This window comes from Pristiophorus japonicus, chromosome 2 (assembly GCF_044704955.1).
Source record: "Pristiophorus japonicus isolate sPriJap1 chromosome 2, sPriJap1.hap1, whole genome shotgun sequence".
Classification (NCBI taxonomy): domain Eukaryota; kingdom Metazoa; phylum Chordata; class Chondrichthyes; family Pristiophoridae; genus Pristiophorus; species Pristiophorus japonicus.
Window position 1 is genome coordinate 26,864,390 of NC_091978.1, and position 21,592 is coordinate 26,885,981.

Genomic DNA, 21,592 nt, shown 5'->3' on the forward strand with positions numbered 1-21,592 from the left:
GGCAACATTCGAGCCTTCCTCCCTCCGGCGATGTTCGGGCCTTCCTCCCACTAGTGACATTCGGACCTTCCTCCCACCGGCGACATTCGGGCCTTCCTCCCACTAGTGACATTCGGGCCTTCCTCCCTTCGGTGAAATCCTGGCCTTGCTCCCTCCGGCGACATTCGGGCCTTCCTCCCTTCAGCGATGTTCGGGCCTTCCTCCCTCCGGCGACGTTCGGGCCTTCCTCCCTCCGGCAACATTCGAGCCTTCCTCCCTCCGGCGATGTTCGGGCCTTCCTCCCTCCGGCGATGTTTGGGTCTTCCTCCCTCCGGCGATGTTTCGGCCTTCCTCCCTCCGGCGACATTCGGGCCTTCCTCCCTCTGGCGACATTCGGGCCTTCCTCCCACTAGTGACATTCGGGCCTTCCTCCCTCCGGCGATGTTCGGGCCTTCCTCCCACTAGTGACATTCGGGCCTTCCTCCCTCCGGCGACATTCGGGCCTTCCTCCCTCTGGCGACATTCGGGCCTTCCTCCCACTAGTGACATTCGGGCCTTCCTCCCTCCGGCGACATTCGGGCCTTCCTCCCTCCGGCGACATTCGGGCCTTCCTCCCTCTGGCGACATTCGGGCCTTCCTCCCTCCGGCGATGTTCGGGCCTTCCTCCCACTAGTGACATTCGGGCCTTCCTCCCTCCGGCGACATTCGGGCCTTCCTCCCTCCGGCGATGTTCGGGCCTTCCTCCCACTAGTGACATTCGGGCCTTCCTCCCTCCGGCGACGTTTGGGCCTTCCTCCCTCCGGCAACATTCGAGCCTTCCTCCCTCCTGCGATGTTCGGGCCTTCCTCCCACTAGTGACATTCGGACCTTCCTCCCACCGGCGACATTCGGGCCTTCCTCCCACTAGTGACATTTGGGCCTTCCTCCCTTCGGTGAAATCCTGGCCTTGCTCCCTCCGGCGATGTTCGGGCCTTCCTCCCTCCGGCGACGTTCGGGCCTTCCTCCCTCCGGCGATGTTTGGGCCTTCCTCCCACCAGTGACGTTCGGGCCTTCCTCCCTCCAGCGATGTTCGGGCCTTCCTCCCTCCGGCGACATTCGGGCCTTCCTCCCTCTGGCGATTTTCGGGCCTTCCTCCCTCCGGTGATGTTCGGGCCTTCCCCCCTCCAGCGACATTTGGGCCTTCCTCCCTCCAGCGATGTTCGTGATTTCCTCCCTCTGGCGATGTTCGGGCCTTCCTCCCTCCGGCGACGTTCGGGCCTTCCTCCTTCCGGCGACATTCGGGCCTTCCTCCCTCCGGCGACATTCGGGCCTTCCTCCCTCCGGCGACGTTTGGGCCTTCCTCCCTCTGGCGACATTCGGACCTTCCTCCCACCGGCGACATTCGGGCCTTCCTCCCACTAGTGACATTTGGGCCTTCCTCCCTTCGGTGAAATCCTGGCCTTGCTCCCTCCGGCGATGTTCGGGCCTTCCTCCCTCCGGCGACGTTCGGGCCTTCCTCCCTCCGGCGATGTTTGGGCCTTCCTCCCACCAGTGACGTTCGGGCCTTCCTCCCTCCAGCGATGTTCGGGCCTTCCTCCCTCCGGCGACATTCGGGCCTTCCTCCCTCTGGCGATGTTCGGGCCTTCCTCCCTCCGGTGATGTTCGGGCCTTCCCCCCTCCAGCGACATTTGGGCCTTCCTCCCTCCAGCGATGTTCGTGATTTCCTCCCTCTGGCGATGTTCGGGCCTTCCTCCCTCCGGCGACGTTCGGGCCTTCCTCCCTCCGGCGACATTCGGGCCTTCCTCCCTCCGGCGACATTCGGGCCTTCCTCCCTCCGGCGACGTTTGGGCCTTCCTCCCTCCGGCGATGTTCGGGCCTTCCTCCCTCCGGCGACGTTTGGGCCTTCCTCCCTCTGGCGACATTCGGGCCTTCCTCCCTCTGGCGACATTCGGGCCTTCCTCCCTCCGGCGACATTCGGGCCTTCCTCCCTCTGGCGACATTTGGGCCTTCCTCCCTCCGGCGACATTTGGGCCTTCCTCCCTCCGGCGACACTCGGGCCTTCCTCCCTTCGGTGAAATCCTGGCCTTCCTCCCTCCGGCGACATTCGGGCCTTCCTCCCTCCGGCGACGTTCGGGCCTTCCTCCCTCCGGCGACATTCGGGCTTTCCTTCCTCCGGCGACGTTTGGGCCTTCCTCCCTCCGGCGACATTCGGGCCTTCCTCCCTCCTGCGATGTTCGGGCCTTCCTCCCTCCGGCGACGTTTGGGCCTTCCTCCCTCTGGCGACATTTGGGCCTTCCTCCCTCCGGCGATGTTCGGGCCTTCCTCCCACTAGTGACATTCGGGCCTTCCTCCCTCCGGCAACATTTGGGCCTTCATCCCTTCAGCGATGTTCGGGCCTTCCTCCCTCCGGCGACACTCGGGCCTTCCTCCCTTCGGTGAAATCCTGGCCTTCCTCCCTCCGGCAACATTCGGGCCTTCCTCCCTCCGGCGACGTTCGGGCCTTCCTCCCACCGGCGACGTTCAGGCCTTCCTCCCTCTGGCGATGTTCGGGTCTTCCTCCCTCCGGTGACGTTCGGGCCTTCCTTCCTCCGGCGATGTTCAGGTCTTCCTCCCTCCGGTGACGTTCGGGCCTTCCTTCCTCCGGCGATGTTCGGGCCTTCCTCCCACTAGTGACATTCGGGCCTTCCTCCCACCGGCGACATTCAGGTCTTCCTCCCTCCGGCGACATTCGGGTCTTCCTCCCTCCGGCGATGTTCGGGCTTTCCTCCCACCGGCGACATTCGGGTCTTCCTCCCTCCGGCGACATTCGGGTCTTCCTCCCTCTGGCGATGTTCGGGTCTTCCTCCCTCGGCAACATTCGGGCCTTCCTCCCTCCGGCGACGTTTGGGCCTTCCTCCCACCGGCGACATTCGGGCCTTCACCCCTCCAGCGACATTCGGGCCTTCCCCCCTCCAGCGACATTCTGGCCTTCCCCCCTCCAGCGACATTCGGGCCTTCCCCCCTCCAGCGACATTCGGGCCTTCCCCCTCCAGTGACATTCGGGCCTTCCCCCCTCCAGCGACATTCGGGCCTTCCCCCCTCCAGCGACATTCGGGCCTTCCCCCCTCCAGTGACATTCGGGCCTTCCCCCCTCCAGCGACATTCGGGCCTTCCCCCCTCCAGCGACATTCGGGCCTTCCCCCTCCAGCGACATTCGGGCCTTCCCCCTCCAGTGACATTCGGGCCTTCCCCCCTCCAGTGACATTCGGGCCTTCCCCCTCCGGCGACATTCGGGCCTTCCCCCCTCCGGCAACATTCGGGCCTTCCCCCTCCGGCGACATTCGGGCCTTCCCCCCTCCGGCAACATTCGGGCCTTCCCCCTCCAGTGACATTCGGGCCTTCCCCCCTCCGGCAACATTCGGGCCTTCCCCCTCCAGCGACATTCGGGCCTTCCTCCCTCCGGCAACATTCGGGCCTTCCTCCCTCCGGCAACATTCGGGCCTTCCTCCCACCGGCGACGTTCGGGCCTTCCTCCCACTAGTGACATTCGGGCCTTCCTCCTCCAGCAACGTTCGGGCCTTCCTCCCACTAGTGACGTTCGGGCCTTCCTCCCTCCGGCGACGTTCGGGCCTTCCTCCCTCTGGCGATGTTCGGGTCTTCCTCCCTCCGGTGACGTTCGGGCCTTCCTTCCTCCGGCGATGTTCGGGTCTTCCTCACTCCGGTGACGTTCGGGCCTTCCTTCCTCCGGCGATGTTCGGGCCTTCCTCCCACTAGTGACATTCGGGCCTTCCTCCCACCGGCGACATTCAGGTCTTCCTCCCACCGGCGACATTCGGGTCTTCCTCCCTCCGGCGACATTCGGGTCTTCCTCCCTCCGGCGATGTTCGGGCTTTCCTCCCACCGGCGACATTCGGGTCTTCCTCCCTCCGGCGACATTCGGGTCTTCCTCCCTCTGGCGATGTTCGGGTCTTCCTCCCTCCGGCAACATTCGGGTCTTCCTCCCACCGGCGACATTCGGGTCTTCCTCCCTCCGGCGACATTCGGGTCTTCCTCCCGCTGGCGATGTTCGGGTCTTCCTCCCTCCGGCGACATTCGGGTCTTCCTCCCTCTGGCGATGTTCGGGTCTTCCTCCCTCCGGCAACATTCGGGTCTTCCTCCCTCCGGCGATGTTCGGGTCTTCCTCCCTCCGGCAACATTCGGGCCTTCCTCCCACCGGCGACATTCGGGCCTTCCCCCCTCCAGCGACATTCGGGCCTTCCCCCCTCCAGCGACATTCGGGCCTTCCCCCCTCCAGCGACATTCGGGCCTTCCCCCCTCCAGCGACATTCGGGCCTTCCCCCTCCAGTGACATTCGGGCCTTCCCCCCTCCAGCGACATTCGGGCCTTCCCCCCTCCAGCGACATTCGAGCCTTCCCCCCTCCAGTGACATTCGGGCCTTCCCCCCTCCAGCGACATTCGGGCCTTCCCCCCTCCAGCGACATTCGGGCCTTCCCCCTCCAGCGACATTCGGGCCTTCCCCCTCCAGTGACATTCGGGCCTTCCCCCCTCCAGTGACATTCGGGCCTTCCCCCTCCGGCGACATTCGGGCCTTCCCCCCTCCGGCAACATTCGGGCCTTCCCCCTCCGGCGACATTCGGGCCTTCCCCCCTCCGGCAACATTCGGGCCTTCCCCCTCCAGTGACATTCGGGCCTTCCCCCTCCAGTGACATTCGGGCCTTCCCCCCTCCGGCAACATTCGGGCCTTCCCCCTCCAGCGACATTCGGGCCTTCCTCCCTCCGGCAACATTCGGGCCTTCCTCTCTCCGGCAACATTCGGGCCTTCCTCCCACCGGCGACGTTCGGGCCTTCCTCCCACTAGTGACATTCGGGCCTTCCTCCTCCAGCAACGTTCGGGCCTTCCTCCCACTAGTGACGTTCGGGCCTTCCTCCCTCCGGCGACGTTCGGGCCTTCCTCCCTCCGGCGATGTTCGGGCCTTCCTCCCACTAGTGACGTTCGGGCCTTCCTCCCTCCGGCGACGTTCGGGCCTTCCTCCCTCCGGCGATGTTCGGGCCTTCCTCCCACTAGTGACGTTCGGGCCTTCCTCCCTCCGGCGATGTTCGGGCCATCCTCCCTCCGGCGACGTTCGGGCCTTCCTCCCACTAGTGACGTTCGGGCCTTCCTCCCTCCGGCGATGTTCAGGCCTTCCTCCCTCCGGCGACGTTCGGGCCTTCCTCCCTCCGGCGACGTTCGGGCCTTCCTCCCTCCGGCGATGTTCGGGCCTTCCTCCCACTAGTGACGTTCGGGCCTTCCTCCCTCCGGCGATGTTCGGGCCTTCCTCCCACTAGTGACGTTCGGGCCTTCCTCCCTCCGGCGATGTTCAGGCCTTCCTCCCTCCGCCGATGTTCGGGCCTTCCTCCCACTAGTGACGTTCGGGCCTTCCTCCCTCCGGCGATGTTCAGGCCTTCCTCCCTCCGGCGATGTTCAGGCCTTCCTCCCTCCGGCGATGTTCAGGCCTTTCTCCCTCCGGCGGCGTTCGGGCCTTCCTCCCACTAGTGACATTCGGGCCTTCCTCCCTCCGGCGGCGTTCGGGCCTTCCTCCCTTCGGTGAAATCCTGGCCTTCCTTCCTCCGGTGATAGAAGAGATTACAGAAATATGGAGGGGCCTTTAAAAGGAGAAGAAGAGAAGAAAATACAGAAGAGACATATTATTTGACCAAATAAAAGGGTAAGTGAGAAGAAATAATTTAAACTTAGAAGTTAAGATGAAAAAAAAAGTAAAAGCAGGAACATACAATCCTTACTTAAAAATAAGCCGTTGTTCAAAGATTCATGTAGAGCATCCTTCATTACCATATCTTCATTACCATAAACATCAAGTGCCACTCATATCAAAGGATGTGAGCATAGGGGGTATAAGAGTTTTTCTATTGATTATGAATGAGAAATATCTCTCAGTATCAAATAAGAGTCAGAATTATGGCAAAATGTGAAATCGGACAAGCAATCAGATGGGCACCTGCTGTTTAATAGTTTCACCAAGGGATAAGGTTCATAGCAATGTGAATCAATTAAGTGTCTCTCACAAAAGCAATGGCATATACTTTTGATTTTTATGTCTTTAGTATGCTGAGCAAAGCTTGAATATCCTAAAATAGACCGAAAACTTTCAATAGACTTCCAGTTTAAAGTGTGGGTAGAAGTCCTATTTGTGCCTGGACACTGAGTTAAATGGAGAGAAAAAAGGATTGATATATATAATATATAGTGCGCCTTTTACAACCACCAGATGTCTCAAATCGCTTTACAGCTAATGAAGTACTTTTGGAGTGTAGTCACTATTGTAATGGGAAACACAGCAGCCAATTTGCACACAGCAAGCTCCTACAAACAGCAATGTGATAATGACCAGATAATCTCTTCTGAGGGATAAATATTGGCCAGGACACCCAGGGATAACTCTCCTGCTCTTTTTCGAAATAGTGCCATGGGATCTTTTACGTCCACTTGAGAGAGTAGATGGGGTCTTGGTTTAACATTTCTTCTGAAAGACGTCATCTCTGACAGTGCAGCGATCTCTCAGCACTGCACTGGAGCATCAGCCTAGATTTTTTAGTGCTCAAGTCCCTGTGGGAATGGGACTTGAACCCACGACCTTCTGACTCAGAGGCAAGAGTGCTACCCACTAAGCCACAGCTATATATAATATATCATGCCTTTTATGACCTCAGAATGTAGCAAAGCCACTTTATTAGGCTTGACACTGTGGGCCAATGCAGCTCAGCAGGACGTAATATCAAGAAAAAAAAATTGCATTTATATGGGACTGATCACATTTTTCAGTAAAATTCCAAAGCATTTATGATTTACCTTAAACACGGTTAATTCTGCTATCTAAGTGAAGGTGAGAGCGTTTTTGTATGCAGCGGGGTAGCCAAAGTAAAGCGGAATTAGATGAAGGACGAAGGTTCACGAGGATACTTACATATTCTCTTTGGATCTTTAGTATCTGCCCGAGCCAGTATAATAAGCAGACAGGACCGATTTTAACATCTCATCTGAAGGATGGAGCACTTCCTCGGCTGGCTGAACTTCACCAACAAAAATTTCAGCTTTGTATTATCTGATTACATTCCATTCTCGTCGCCAAATGTCATATCTTTGGAGAGCACACAACACACAACCTGTAAGATGGCTGCAGGTTCCAGAATCTTCTGACCTGCTGGTCAGGTGACCTACTCTTTATTAAACAGCGCTAGCTGCAGTAACACAGGCGTCCACAGTGTGGAGCTACAGACATTAAATACTCAAGTCCTGGAGTGGATCTTGAACCCACAAACTTCTGACTCCAGGTTGAGAGTACGGCCCACTGATTCAAACTGACAATTTCAGGGTGAAAGATAAAACTGAGGGCCAATCTTCAACTACTGCCTGAAGTCTGCCGATGATGTTGCCAAGGGCCTGCATGTAGATGAGGAAAAGGGGGAGACCAAAGATAGATCGTTGGGGGACTCTGGAGGTGATGGTGTTAAGGCTGGAGATGAAGCCATTGTGGGAGATGCTCTGGATTTTGATCAGATAAGGAGGAGTAGAACCAAGCTGGACAATAGAAGAGAGAATAGTGTAGTTGATCATGTCATAGGTTGCAAAGGGGTCGAGGAACATAAGAACATAAGAAACAGGAGCAGGAGTAGGCCCCTTGAGCCTGTTCCGCCATTTAATAAGATCATGGCTGATCTGATCATGGACTCAGCTCCACTTCCCTGCCCGCTCCCCATAACCCTTTACTCCCTTATTGCTCAAAAATCTGTCTATCTCTGCCTTAAATATATTCAATGGCCCAGCCTCCACAGCTCTCTGGGGCAGAGAATTCCATAGATTTACAACCCTCTGAGAGAAGAAATTCCTCCTCATCTCAGTTTTAAATGGGCGGTCCCTTATTCTGAGACTATGTTTCCTAGTTTTAGTTTCCCCTCTGAGTGGAAATATCCTTTCTGCATCCACCTTGTCGAGTCCCCTCATTATCTTATAAATTTCGATAAGATCATCTCTCGTTCTTCTGAATTCCAATGTGTATAGGCCCAACCTACTCAACCTATCTTCATAAGTCAACCCCCTCAACTAATGAATCAACCTCGTGAACCTTCTCTGAACAGCCTCCAATGCAAGTATAGAAACATAGAAACATAAAAATTAGGTGCAGGAGCAGGCCATTCGGCCGTTTGAGTATTTCAATAAGACCATGGCTGATCATTCAACCTCAGTACCCTTCCTTAAATACGGAGACCAAAGCTGTACGCAGCAAGAGGGGAGGGATAATATACCATAGTCACAGTCACAGAGAATGATGTTTGGAACTTTGGACGAGGCTATTTTGATGCTGTGGGAAGGGCGGAAACCTGTTTGGAAAGAGTCAAACATGGAGTTGCGCAAAAGATGGGATTTAGGAAGCAACACAAATTTAAGGAGTTTGGAGAGGAAAGGGAGGTTATTGATGAGATGGTAGTTTGCAAGGGCAGAGAGGGTAAAGGTGGTATTTTTGAGGAGGGGAGCGATGAAGTTGATTTTGAAATGGACGGAGACAGCCTGAGGAGAAGGCACCATTCACAATATCAACTAGCATGGGGGCCAGAATTGAAATCTGGGTGGTCAGCGGTTTCGTGTGAATGGGAGCCAAGTGAAAAAGTGGTTGATCGCATGTGCAAAGTGAGCTGGGGGAGAATATAGGGCGAGATGCAGGAGAAACTAGAGACAGACCAGGATTTAGGTCTAGGGCTGGTAGAGGCCTAGTTTGGTGGGCGTGGGGAAGGGAGGAAAGCAGCAGAGGCTGAACGAGTGGTCTATATCCAGGTGACAAAGAAGTCCATGAGCTCCTCGTACTTGTTGTGAGGGTGCAAGGAGCAAGGAAGCGGTTTAAGGAGACGTTGTTTGTGGATAAAAGAAGACTGGGTAATATTTGCTCTCCGGGATGAACATTGTGTTTTTGGTGGAGGTGATTACAAAGAAAAAGAAAGAAAGACTTGCATTTATGTAACTCCTTTCATTACGACCGGAGGTTCCAAAGTACTTTTTGAAATATAGTCACTGTTGTAATGTAGGAAACGTGGCAGCCGATGTGTACACAGCAAGCTCCCACAAACGGCAATGTGATAATGACCAGATAATATATTTTAGTGATGTTTGTTGAGGGGTAAATATTGGCCAGGATAACTCCCCTGCTCTTCTTCGAAATAGTGCCTTGGGATCACTTATGTCCACCTGAAACAGCAGACAGGGCCTCGGTTTAATGTCTCATCCAAAAGACACCACCTCCGACAGTGCAGCACTCCCTCAGTACTGCATTGGAGTGTCAGCCTAGATTTTTGTGCTCAATTCCCTGGAGTGGAACTTAAACCAAAATGACTCAGAGGTGAGATAGCTACCAACTGAACCCAGCAAATGGCAATGAGATAAATTAATTAATGCATTATAATAATGTTGGTTGAGGAATGAATGTTGGTCAGGGCAGTTGAAGAACTCCCTGGATCATTTATGTCCATCTGAACAGGCAGACAAGGTCTAATCTGGAAGATGGCATCTCCATTAATGCAGCTCCTTCTCAGTATTACTCTGAAATGTGAGCCTCCAATGGGGCTCGGACCCATAACATTCTGACCAAGGGAGAAGAATATCCCCGCTGAGAGATGCTGATGGTGAGGTAACCAAACCCTCAACTTACAGGGATGGCACAAGGGCAGAGAGAAGTGCTCAGTATGGCACAGAGTGCCAACCTACCAGGAATCACAGGCTCAAGCAAACTTGGGGGGCCTATTGTCCTGCATTTGGTGGCCACATACCCAAAGAATCTACAGATGATGATGTAACCAAAGATTCCAGGGGATATTTGCAAGATAGTGTCGAGGCGAGAAATGCAGATGAACATGATAACATAGGCAGCCATTAATGGATGGTAAGGAGATTTGTAGGAAGTCACTGGTGCAATGCAAGGTACAGGTGTCAGAGGCCATAGCGAAACAAAATGAGAAGATAGTTCAATTTGAACATTGGTGATATTCTATAGAAAAGAAGATTTCTCCAACAATAATGATCTGGGCTCATGACAATTAAATCTGTGATAGCTTCTTTCCTTCTATTTGCAGTATCAATAACTGGAGAGCACACCCCAGTGATTGCTCAGCAACAGATGTGTACAGCAAGAGTACAAATATTAAACAACATTTCTTTCAACTGGATACAAAGCATGAGCCTATTTAATCTAACCCAGAACGACTCTCCAATCTTGAGGCTAGGCAGTCTCGAGTACAACGCAGCTATGGGAAGCGGCTTTAGTTTATAATTTAATTTGTTCAACTTAATCAACAATTGTGAAGCCAGTCAATAAAGCGTAAGAGCGAAACACTAATTTTGCTGTGACAGGGTTTTATTTTAATAGAACTGTCAAAGTTACATAGCACATTAGAGAGAGGTATATCAATAAAATGACAGTGCTAGGCATTGTTTCACAAGTGGCTCAGTGGGTAGCCCTCTTGCCTTTGCGTCAGAAGATTATGGGTTCAAGTCCCACTCCAGAGACTTGAGCATAAAATCCAGGCTGAAACTCCAGTGCAGTGCTGAGGGAGTGCTGCACTGTTGGACGAAGCTGTATTTTCAGATGGGATGTAAAACGTCTGCTGTCTCAACTGGAAGATCCCATGGCACATGAAAAACAGGGGAGTTATCACTGGTGTCCTGGCCAATATTTATCCCTCAATTAACATCACTAAATCAGATTAATCTGGTCATTATCACATTCCTAGAAACATAGAAAATAGGTGCAGGAGTAGGCCATTCAGCCCTTCGAGCCTGCACCGCCATTCAATAAGATCATGGCTGATCATTCCCTCAGTACCCCTTTACTGCTTTCTCGCCATACCCCTTAATCCCCTTAGCAGTAAGGGCCATATCTAACTCCCTCTTGAATATATCCAATGAACTTGCATCAACAACTATCTGCGGCAGGGAATTCCACAGGTTAACAACTCTCTGAGTGAAGAAGTTTCTCCTCATCTCAGTCCGAAATGGCCTACCTCTTATCGTAAGACTATGTCCCCTGGTTCTGGACTTCCCCAACATCGAGAACATTCTTCCCGCATCTAACCTGTCCAGTCCCGTCAGAATCTTAAATGATTCGATGAGATCCCCTCTCATCCTTCTAAACGCCAGTGAATAAAGGCCCAGTTGATCCAGTCTCTCCTCATATGACAGTCCAGCCATCCCTGGAATCAGTCTGGTGAACCTTCGTTGCACTCCCTCAATAGCAAGAACATCCTTCCTCAGATTAGGAGACCAAAATTGAACACAATATTCCAGGTAAGGCCTCACTAAGGCCCTGTACAACTGCAGTAAGACCTCCCTGCTCCTATACTCAAATCCCCAGCTATGAAGGCCAACATACCATTTGCCTTTTTCACCGCCTGTTGTACCTGCATGCCAACTTTCAATGACTGGTGAACCATGACACCCAGGTCTCGTTGCATCTCCCACTTTCCTAATCTGCCGCGATTCAGATAATATTCTGCCTTCATGTTTTTGCCCCCAAAATGGATAACCTCACATTTATCCAAATTGTACTGCATCTGCCATGCATTTGCCCACTCACCTAACCTGTCCAAGTTACTCTGCAGCCTCTTAGCGTCCTCCTCACAGCTCACACCGCCACCCAGTTTAGTGTCATCTGCAAACTTGGAGATGTTACACTCAATTCCTTCATCAAAATCGTTAACGTATTTTGTAAAGAGCTGGGGTCCCAGCACTGAGTCCTGCGGCACTCCACTAGTCACTGCCTGCCATTCTGAAAAGGACCCATTTATCACGACTCTCTGCTTCCTGTCTGCCAACCAGTTCTCTATCCACGTCAGTACATTACCCCCAACACCATGTGCTTTGATTTTGCACACCAATCTCTTGTGTGGGACCTTGTCAAAAGCCTTTTGAAAGTCCAAATGCACCACATCCACTGGTTCTCCCTTGTCCACTCTGCTGGTTACATCCTCAAAAAATTCCAGAAGATTCATCAAGCATGATTTCCCTTTCATAAATCCATGCTGACTTGGACCGATCCTGTCGCTGCTTACCAAATGAGCTGCTATTTCATCCTTAATGATTGATTCCAACATTTTCCCCACTACTGATGTCAGGCTAACCGGTCTATAATTGCCCGTTTTCTCTCTCCCTCCCTTTTTAAAAAGTGGTGTTACATTAGCTACCCTCTAGTCCATCAGAGCTGATCCAGAGTTGATAGACTGTTGGAAAATGATCACCAATGCATCCACTATTTCTAGGGCCACTTCCTTAAATACTCTGGGATGCAGACTATCAGGCCCCGGGGATTTATCGGCCTTCAATCCCATCAATTTCCCTAACACAATTTCCTGCCTAATAAGGATATCCTTCAGTTCCTCCTTCTCACTCGACCCACTGTCCCCTTGTACATTCGGAAGGTTATTTGTGTCTTCCTTAGTGAAGACAGAACCAAAGTATTTGTTCAATTGGTCTGCCATTTCTTTGTTCCCCATTATAAATTCACCTGAATCCAACTGCAGGGGACCTATGCTTGTCTTCACTAATCTTTTTCTCTTCACATATTTATAGAAGCTTTTGCAGTCAGTATTTATTTTCCCTGCAAGCTTCCTCTCATACTCTATTTTCCCCCTCTTAATTAAACCCTTAGTCCTCCTCTGTTGAATTCTAAATTTCTCCCAGTCCTCAGGTTTGTTGCTTTTTCTCACCAATTTATATGCCTCTTCCTTGCTTTTAACACTATCCTTAATTTCCCTTGTTAGCCACGGTTGAGCCAGCTTCCCCGTTTTATTTTTACTCCAGACAGGGATGTACAATTGCTGAAGTTCATCCATGTGATCTTTAAATGTTTGCCATTGCTTATCCACCGTCAACTCTTTAAGTATCCTTTGCCAGTCTATTCGAGCCAATTCATGCCTCATACCATCGAAGTTACCTTTTCTTAAGTTCAGGACCCTAGTTTCCGAATTAACTGTGTCGCTCTCCATCTTAATAAAGAATTCTACCATATTATGGTCACTCTTCCCCAAAGGGGAACAAGATTGCCAATTAGTCCCTTCTCATTACACATCACCCAGCCTAGGATGGCCAGCTCTCTAGTTGGTTCCTCGACATATTGGTCAAGAAAACCATCCCTAATACACTCCAGGAAATCCTCCTCCACCGCATTGCTACCAGTTTGGTTTGCCCAATCAATATGTAGATTAAAGTTGCCCATGATAACTGCTGTACCTTTATTGCACATCCCTTATTTCTTGTTTGATGCTGTTCCCAACCTCACTACTACTGTTTGGTGGTCTATACACAACTCCTACTAGCGTTTTCTGCCCTTTGGTATTCCGCAGCTCCACCCATACAGATTCTACATCATCCAGGCTAATGTCCTTCCTTACTATTGCATTAATTTCCTCTTTAACCAGCAACGCCACCCCGCCTCCTTTTCCTCTCTGCCTATTCTTCCTAAATGTTGAATACCCCTGGATGTTGAGTTTCCAGCCTTGGTCACCCTGGAGCCATGTCTCCGTTATGCCAATTAGATCATACCCATTAACTGCTGTCTGCCCAGTTAATTCGTCCACCTTATTCCGAATACTCCTCGCATTGAGGTACAGAGCCTTCAGGCTTGTCTTTTTAGAATTTTGCTGTAATGTGGCCCTTTTTGTTTTTTGCCTTGGGTTTCTTTGCCCTCCACTTTTACTATTCTCCTTTCTATCTTTTGCTTCTGCCTCCATTTTATTTCCCTCTGTCTCCCTGTATAGATTCCCATCCCCCTGCCTTGTTAGTTTAAATCCTCCCCAACAGCACTAGCAAACACTCCCCCTCATTGGTTCCGGTCCTGCCCAGGTGCAGACCGTCTGGTTTGTACTGGTCCCACCTCCCCCAGAACCGGTTCCAATGTCCCAGGAATTTGAACCCCTCCCTTCTGCAACACTCCTCAAGCCATGTATTCATCTGAGCTATCCTGCGATTCCTACTCTGACTAACACGTGGCACTGGTAGAAATCCTGAGATTACTACTTTTGAGGTCCTACTTTTTAATTTAGCTCCTAGCTCCCTAAATTCGTCTCGTAGGACCTCATCCCGTTTTTTACCTATATCTTTGGTACCTATTTGCACCAGGACAACTGGCTGTTCACCCTCCCTTTATTGAATGTCCTGCACACGCTCCGAGACATCCTTGACCCTTTCACCAGGGAGGCAACATACCATCCTGGAGTCTCGGTTGCGGCCGCAGAAATGCCTATCTAGTCCCCTTACAATCTTCCTGTTTGTGGAAGTTTGCTTAGCGCAAATTGGCTGCCGCATTTCCCATAATACAACAGTACTTATACATCATCAGCTGTAAAGCATTTTGGGATGTGCTGAGGTTGTGAAAGGTGCTTTATAAATGCAAGTCGTTCTTCTTTCTGAAGAGCTGCGGGGCTCACAAAATCAAAAACAAAGCTGGGTAGCAAGAACGAAATTTGGCCCATCGTGCCTGTGTCAATTATTACCTTCCGTACCAGGGTTGACCGTTATAATCCTATTTTGCTACTCTTTCCCCTTATCCTGTTGCATCCTTGCTCTTCAAGGCTATCTAATTCCCGCCTTAAATATTTGGCTTCAGAAGGCAGCAATCCACTTTTTGCCAAGCATTTTTTTTCACTGAAGTCACTGCACAAGTTGGCAAACCTGTGCATTCCAGCTATTTAAACCAATCACAAAATGTCAACAACAAAATTGAATGTCAGCCAGTTGACACCGGGAATTTTAGTACTTTGTTAAGTAAATGCATGCAGTTTAGATGCTTATGTAGCACCCAGGGAGTCTGAACGATTGAAGTAAATTGACTGAGGTTGTTGGGCCAATCACATCGGAGCAGGATTCAGGCCATGAAGGCCCTCGAGTCTGTTCTGCCTTTCAATTCGTTCTATGGCTGATCTGTACCAACTGTACAGATTGTAGTTGCATGCTTTACCAGTGCACTGTTAGACGACGTCAGAAGAAATTAGCTTCCCTTGTTGGTTCTTTGGCTTGTATCTTATTCTTACTATATTGATTATATTTTATCTACCGTGTAGCAACATATTCAAACATTTTCACTATGACCCATGTTCCCTGACGTACATTGTCCAGTCCCAGTTATCATCCACAAATTGTGTGTTCCTCCGGAGTCATTCACAATCTTGGCCACATTCCCATTGAGTGATTCCCCCAATCCTGGACGCTTTCCCATTATGATTCCCACTTTCCCAGTGTGTGATTCCACATTCCCACTTTCCCAGTGTGTGATTCCTAAATCTCACATTCCCAATGTGCGATTCCACAATCCCGGGAACATTCCCAGTGTGGGATTCTCCAATCCCACATTCCCAGTGAGTGATTCCACAATCCTGAGATCATTCCCAGTGTGTGATTCCACAATCCCACATGCCCAGTGTGTGATTCCACAATCTCGGGAACATTCCCAGTGCGTGATTCCACAATCCCACATTCCCAGTGCGTGATTCCACAATCTCACATTTCCAGTGTGTGGTTCCACAATCCCATATTCCCAGTGTGCGTTTCCACAATCCCACATTCCCAGAGCGTGATTCCACAATCCCACATTCCCAGTGCGTGATTCCACAATCCCACATTCCCAGTGTGTGATTCCACAATCCTGGGAACATTCCCAGAGTGTGATTCCACATTCCCACATTCCCAGTCTATGATTCCACAATCCCACATTCCCAGTGTGTGATTCCACAATCCCGGGAACATTCCCAGTGTGTGATTCCACAATCCCAGGAACATTCCCAGAGTGTGATTCCACAATCCCACATTCCCAGTGTGTGATTCCACAATCCCAGGATCATTCCCAGTGTGTGATTCCACAATCCCACATTCCCAATGTGTAATTCCACATTCCCACATTCCCAGAATATGATTCCACAATCCCACATTCCCAGTGTGTGATTCCACAATCCCAGGATTATTCCCAGTGTGTGATTCCACAATCCCACATTCCCAGTGTGTGATTCCACAATCCCGGAACATTCCCAGTGCGTGATTCCACAATCCCACATTCCCAGTGTGTGATTCCACAATCCCACATTCCCCGTGTAGATTCCACAATCCCAGGAACATTCCCAGTGTGTGATTTCCCAATCCCACATTCCCAGTCTGTGATTCCACAATCCCACATTCCCAGTGTGTGATTCCACAATCCCTGGAACATTCCCAATGTGTGATTCCACAATCTCAGGAACATTCCCAGTGTGTGATTTCCCAATACCACATTCCCAGTGTGTGATTCCACAATCTCACATTCTCAGTGTGTGATTCCACATTCCCACATTCCCAGTCTGTGATTCCGCATTCCCACATTCCCAGTCTGTGATTCCACAATCCCACATTCCCAGTGTGTGATTCCACAAACCCGGGAACATTCCCAGAGTGTGATTCCACAATCCCACATTCCCAGTGTGTAATGCCACAATCCCACATTCCCAGTGTGTGAGTCCACAATCCCACATTCCCAGTGTGTGATTGCACAATCCCGGGATCATTCCCAGTGCGTGATTCCACAATCCCACATTCCCAGTGTGCGATGCCACAATCCTGGGAACATTCCCAGTGTGTGATTCTGCAATCCCACATTCCCAGTGTGTGAGTCCACAATCCCACATTCCCAGTGTGTGATTCCACAATCCCGGGATCATTCCCAGTGCGTGATTCCACAATCCCACATTCCCAGTGTGCGATGCCACAATCCCACATTCCCAGTGTGTGATTCCACAATCTCACATTTCCAGTGTGTGGTTCCACAATCCCATATTCCCAGTGTGCGTTTCCACAATCCCACATTCCCAGAGTGTGATTCCACAATCCCACGTTCCCAGTGCGTGATTCCACAATCCCACATTCCCAGTGTGTGATTCCACAATCCTGGGAACATTCCCAGAGTGTGCTTCCACATTCCCACATTCCCAGTCTATGATTCCACAATCCCACATTCCCAGTGTGTGATTCCACAATCTCGGGAACATTCCCAGTGTGTGATTCCACAATCCCGGGAACATTCCCAGAGTGTGATTCCACAATCCCGGGAACATTCCCAGAGTGTGATTCAACAATCCCACATTCCCAGTGTGTAATTCCACATTCCCACATTCCCAGTGTGTGATTCCATAATCCCACATTCCCAGTGTGTGATTCCACAATCCCGGAACATTCCCAGTGCGTGATTCCACAATCCCACATTCCCAGTGTGTGATTCCACAATCCCACATTCCCCGTGTAGATTCCACAATCCCAGGAACATTCCCAGTGTGTGATTTCCCAATCCCACATTCCCAGTCTGTGATTCCACAATCCACATTCCCAGTGTGTGATTCTACAATCCCTGGAACATTCCCAGTGTGTGATTTCACAATCCCGGAACATTCCCAGTCTGTGATTCCACAATATCACATTCCCAGTCTGTGATTCCGCATTCCCACATTCCCAGTCTGTGATTCCACAATCTCACATTCCCAGTGTGTGATTCCACAAACCCGGGAACATTCCCAGAGTGTGATTCCACAATCCCATATTCCCAGTGTGTAATGCCACAATCCCACATTCCCAGTGTGTGAGTCCACAATCCCACATTCCCAGTGTGTGATTCCACAATCCCGGGACCATTCCCAGTTTGTGATTCCACAATCCCACATTCCCAGTGTGCGATGCCACAATCCCACATTCCCAGTGTGTGATTCCACAATCCCGGGAACATTCCCAGTGTGTGATTCCACAATCCCACATTCCCAGTGTGTGATTCCATAATCCCGGGAACATTCCCTGCCTGTGCTTCCACAATCTCACATTCGCAGTGTGTGATTCCACAATCCCACATTACCAGTGTGTGATTCCACAATACCACATTCCCAGTGTGTGATTCCACAATCCCGAGAACATTCCCAGTGTGTGATTTCGCAATCCCACATTCCCAGTGTGTGATTTCCCAATCACACATTCCCAGTTTGTGATTCCACGATCCCGGGAACATTCCCAGTGTGTGACTCCACAATCCCACATTCCCAGTGTGTGATTCCACAATCCCAGGAACATTCCCAGTGTGTGATTCCACAATTCCACATTCCCAGAGTGTGATTCCACAATCCCACATTCCCAGTGTGTGATTTCCCAATCCAGGGAACATTCCCAGTGTGTGATTCCACAATCCCACATTCCCAATGTGTGATTCCACAGTCCCACATTCCCAGTGTGTTATTCCACAATCCCGGGAACATTTGCAGTGTGTGATTCCACAATCCCGGGGACATTCCCAGAGTGTGATTCTACAATCGCACATTCCCAGTGTGTGATTTCCCAATCCCTCATTCCCTGTGCATGATTCCACAATCCCGGGAACATTCCCAGTGTGTGATTTCCCAATCCACATTCCCAGTGTGTGATTCCACAATCCCACATTCCCAGTGCTTGGTTCCACAATCCCATATTCCCAGTGTGTGATTTCGCAACCCCACATTCCCAGTTTGTGTTTCCACAATCCCACATTCCCAGTGTGTGATTTCCCAATCCCTCATTCCCAGTGCGTGATTCCACAATCCCGGGAACATTCCCAGTGTGTGATTTCCCAATCCACATTCCCAGTGTGTAATTCCACAATCCCATATTCCCAGTGTGTGATTCCACAATCCGACATTCCCATTGTGTGATTCCATAATCCCATATTCCCAGTATGTGATTCCACAATCCCACATTCCCAGTCTGTGATTCAACAATCCCGGAAACATTCCCAGAGTGTGATTCCACAATCCCACATTCCCAGTCTGTGATTCCACAATCCAGGAAACATTCCCAGTGTATGATTTCACAATCCCACATTCCCAGTCTATGATTCACAATCCCGGGAACATTCCCAGTGTGTGATTCTACAATCCCACATTCCTAGTGTGTGATTCCACAATGCCACATTCCCAGAGTGTGATTCCACAATCCCACATTCCCAGTGTGTGATTCCACAATCCCGGGAACATTTCCAGTGTATGATTCCACAGTCCCACATTCCCAGTGTACGATTCCACAATCCTATATTCCCAGTGTGTGATTCCACAATCCCGGGAACATTCCCAGTGTATGATTCCACAATACCGGGAACATTCCCAGTGCTTGATTCCACAATCCCACATTCCCAGTCTGAGCTTCCACAATCCCACGTTCCCAGTGTGTGATGCCACAATCCCACATTCCCAGTGTGCGATTCCACAATACCGGGAACATTCCCAGTGCGTGATTCCACAATCCCACATTCCCACTGTGTGATTCCACAATCCTGGGAACATTCCCAGTGTGTGACTCCACAATCCCAGTGTGTTATTCCACAATTCCACATTCCCAGTGCGTGATTCCACAATCCCAGGAACATTCCCAGTGTGTGATTTTGCAACCCCACATTCCCAGTCTGTGATTCCACAATCCCACATTCCCAGTGTGTGATTCCACAATCCCGGGAACGTTCCCAGTGTGTGATTTCACAACCCCACATTCCCAGTCTGTGATTCCACAATCCCACATTCCCAGTGTGTGATTCCACAATCCCGGGAACATTCCCAGTGTATGATTCCACAATCCCACATTCCCAGAGTGTGATTCCACAATCCCGGGAACATTTCCAGTGCGTGATTCCACAATCCCATATTCCCAGTGTGTGATTCCACAATCCCGAGAACATTCCCAATGTGTGATTCCACAATCCCACATTCCCAGTGTGTTATTCCACAATCCCAGGAACATTCCCAGATTGTGATTCCACAATCCATCATTCCCACTGTGTTATTCCACAATCCCACATTCCCAGTGTGTGATTCCACAATCCCGGGAACATTCCCAGTGTGTGATTCCACAACCCCACAATCTCAGTGTGTTGTTCCACAATCCCACATTCCCAGTGTGTGATTCCACAATCCCGGGAACATTCACAGTGTGTGATTCCACAATCCCACAATCTCAGTGTGTTGTTCCACAATCCCACATTCCCAGTGTGTGATTCCACAATCCCGGGAACATTCCCAGTGTGTGATTCCATAATTCCACATTCCCAGTGTGTGATTCCACAATCCCACATTCCCAGTGTGTGATTGCACAATCCCGGGAACGTTCCCAGTGTGTGATTCCACAACCCAGGCCTGTGTCTCTGTGCTGCGTGGTTCCTAGACTCAGCCACATTCCGGCATTGTTTATTTCGCGACTCTGACCCACATTCGCTGCACCATGCAGTTTCCAAATTTTAGCCACCTTCCCTGAATCGATTGTTTTCCCGACCTTCAACACATTCCCCGCTCTGCTGGCCTTTCCCAATCTAAGCTGACCCACTCTGGTGAGGAGCTGGGTAGAGACCTATTCCAAAAGAAGGTGGTGAGTTCAGTGACCCAGTCTCTCACTGAGTCCCGGAGCAGTACATTCAGAAGACACAGTGGCCGAGGCTCTGGAGCAGACTTCAACCAAGCTGGCCATCCAAGGGAGAGTGCACGATATAAGGGGATTTCAGGGAGGAAAAGTGGGGAAAATAACCACCCAAAAAATGCTGAATTTTCTCCTCTCATTTCCTAAAGATACAGATTGTGTTTGAAACGCCTTGAGATGTTTTACTACATTAAAGGCGCTATATGAATGCGATTTGTTGATGTTGGTATCATTCACGGGTGACGGGAGACCCTCTGGTATTCTTTGGGCTAGAAATTGCATAGTGCCCCATTGAGGAATGCAGTTGTCAGCCTGGCGGATGAATTGGTAATGTGTAGTGTGATTGTTAAACCTTCACTAATAAACCAACTAGTTCTTAATAGCAATGTGTTGCTATGAATTCTCAAGCAAGGAACCCATGAAGCAAATACATTGCAGGTGGGAAGTTCTGCTTTAATGCTCCAAGAGGGAAGTGGAGTGCTAAAGCAAGCGCTAACACTTCCCTTAGATTGCTAAAGGGAGTGAGAGGGGCGGGAGTGGCAGAGTGCTGAGCAATGACCCATGCAATGCTGCTGTCTTTGGAGGCCCCTTCCCTCACTTAAAGGGCAGGGCCAATGTTTGTATCATATCTGTGTGGGGCCACGGGGCCACCGAGAGGTGCATAACAGCCCCAAGCACTCCGAGAGAGTGCAGGGCTGACAAAGTGCGGGGTTCAAACAAACTGAAAGACACCAGACTGGGGAGGATAAAAAAATTGTACCTACCTGACAACCACTGCCTTTAAACATCACTCCCACAAGCAGCCAGCCGAGGTGACAATGCCTCCTGTAGCTACAGGGGGTGGGAGCGAATATTGCATCTGGGGCGGTAACAGGGCACTGCGCACCGGATGACATCACAATCTACGGGGCACTACAGAGTGACATGGTAAATGTTAGCACCGGAGCAAAACCGCCAGGGAAGTTCGCGGGCGTTAGTGAATTCGCCGCGTCCGGTCGGTAACCCCTTAGCGCCCCCATTACTGCCCCCGGCAGGCGCTAACAGGAGGTGAAAACCAAGCCAATTTCTCCCCCTCTATGTAGTTAAAAGAAAATACCAGCACGCTATTGGAGTGTGGACGATATCGCAGTCTATCCTCGTCCTACAGGTCACTTGATAGCCACGCACAAGCGCACTCCACCCGAGGAT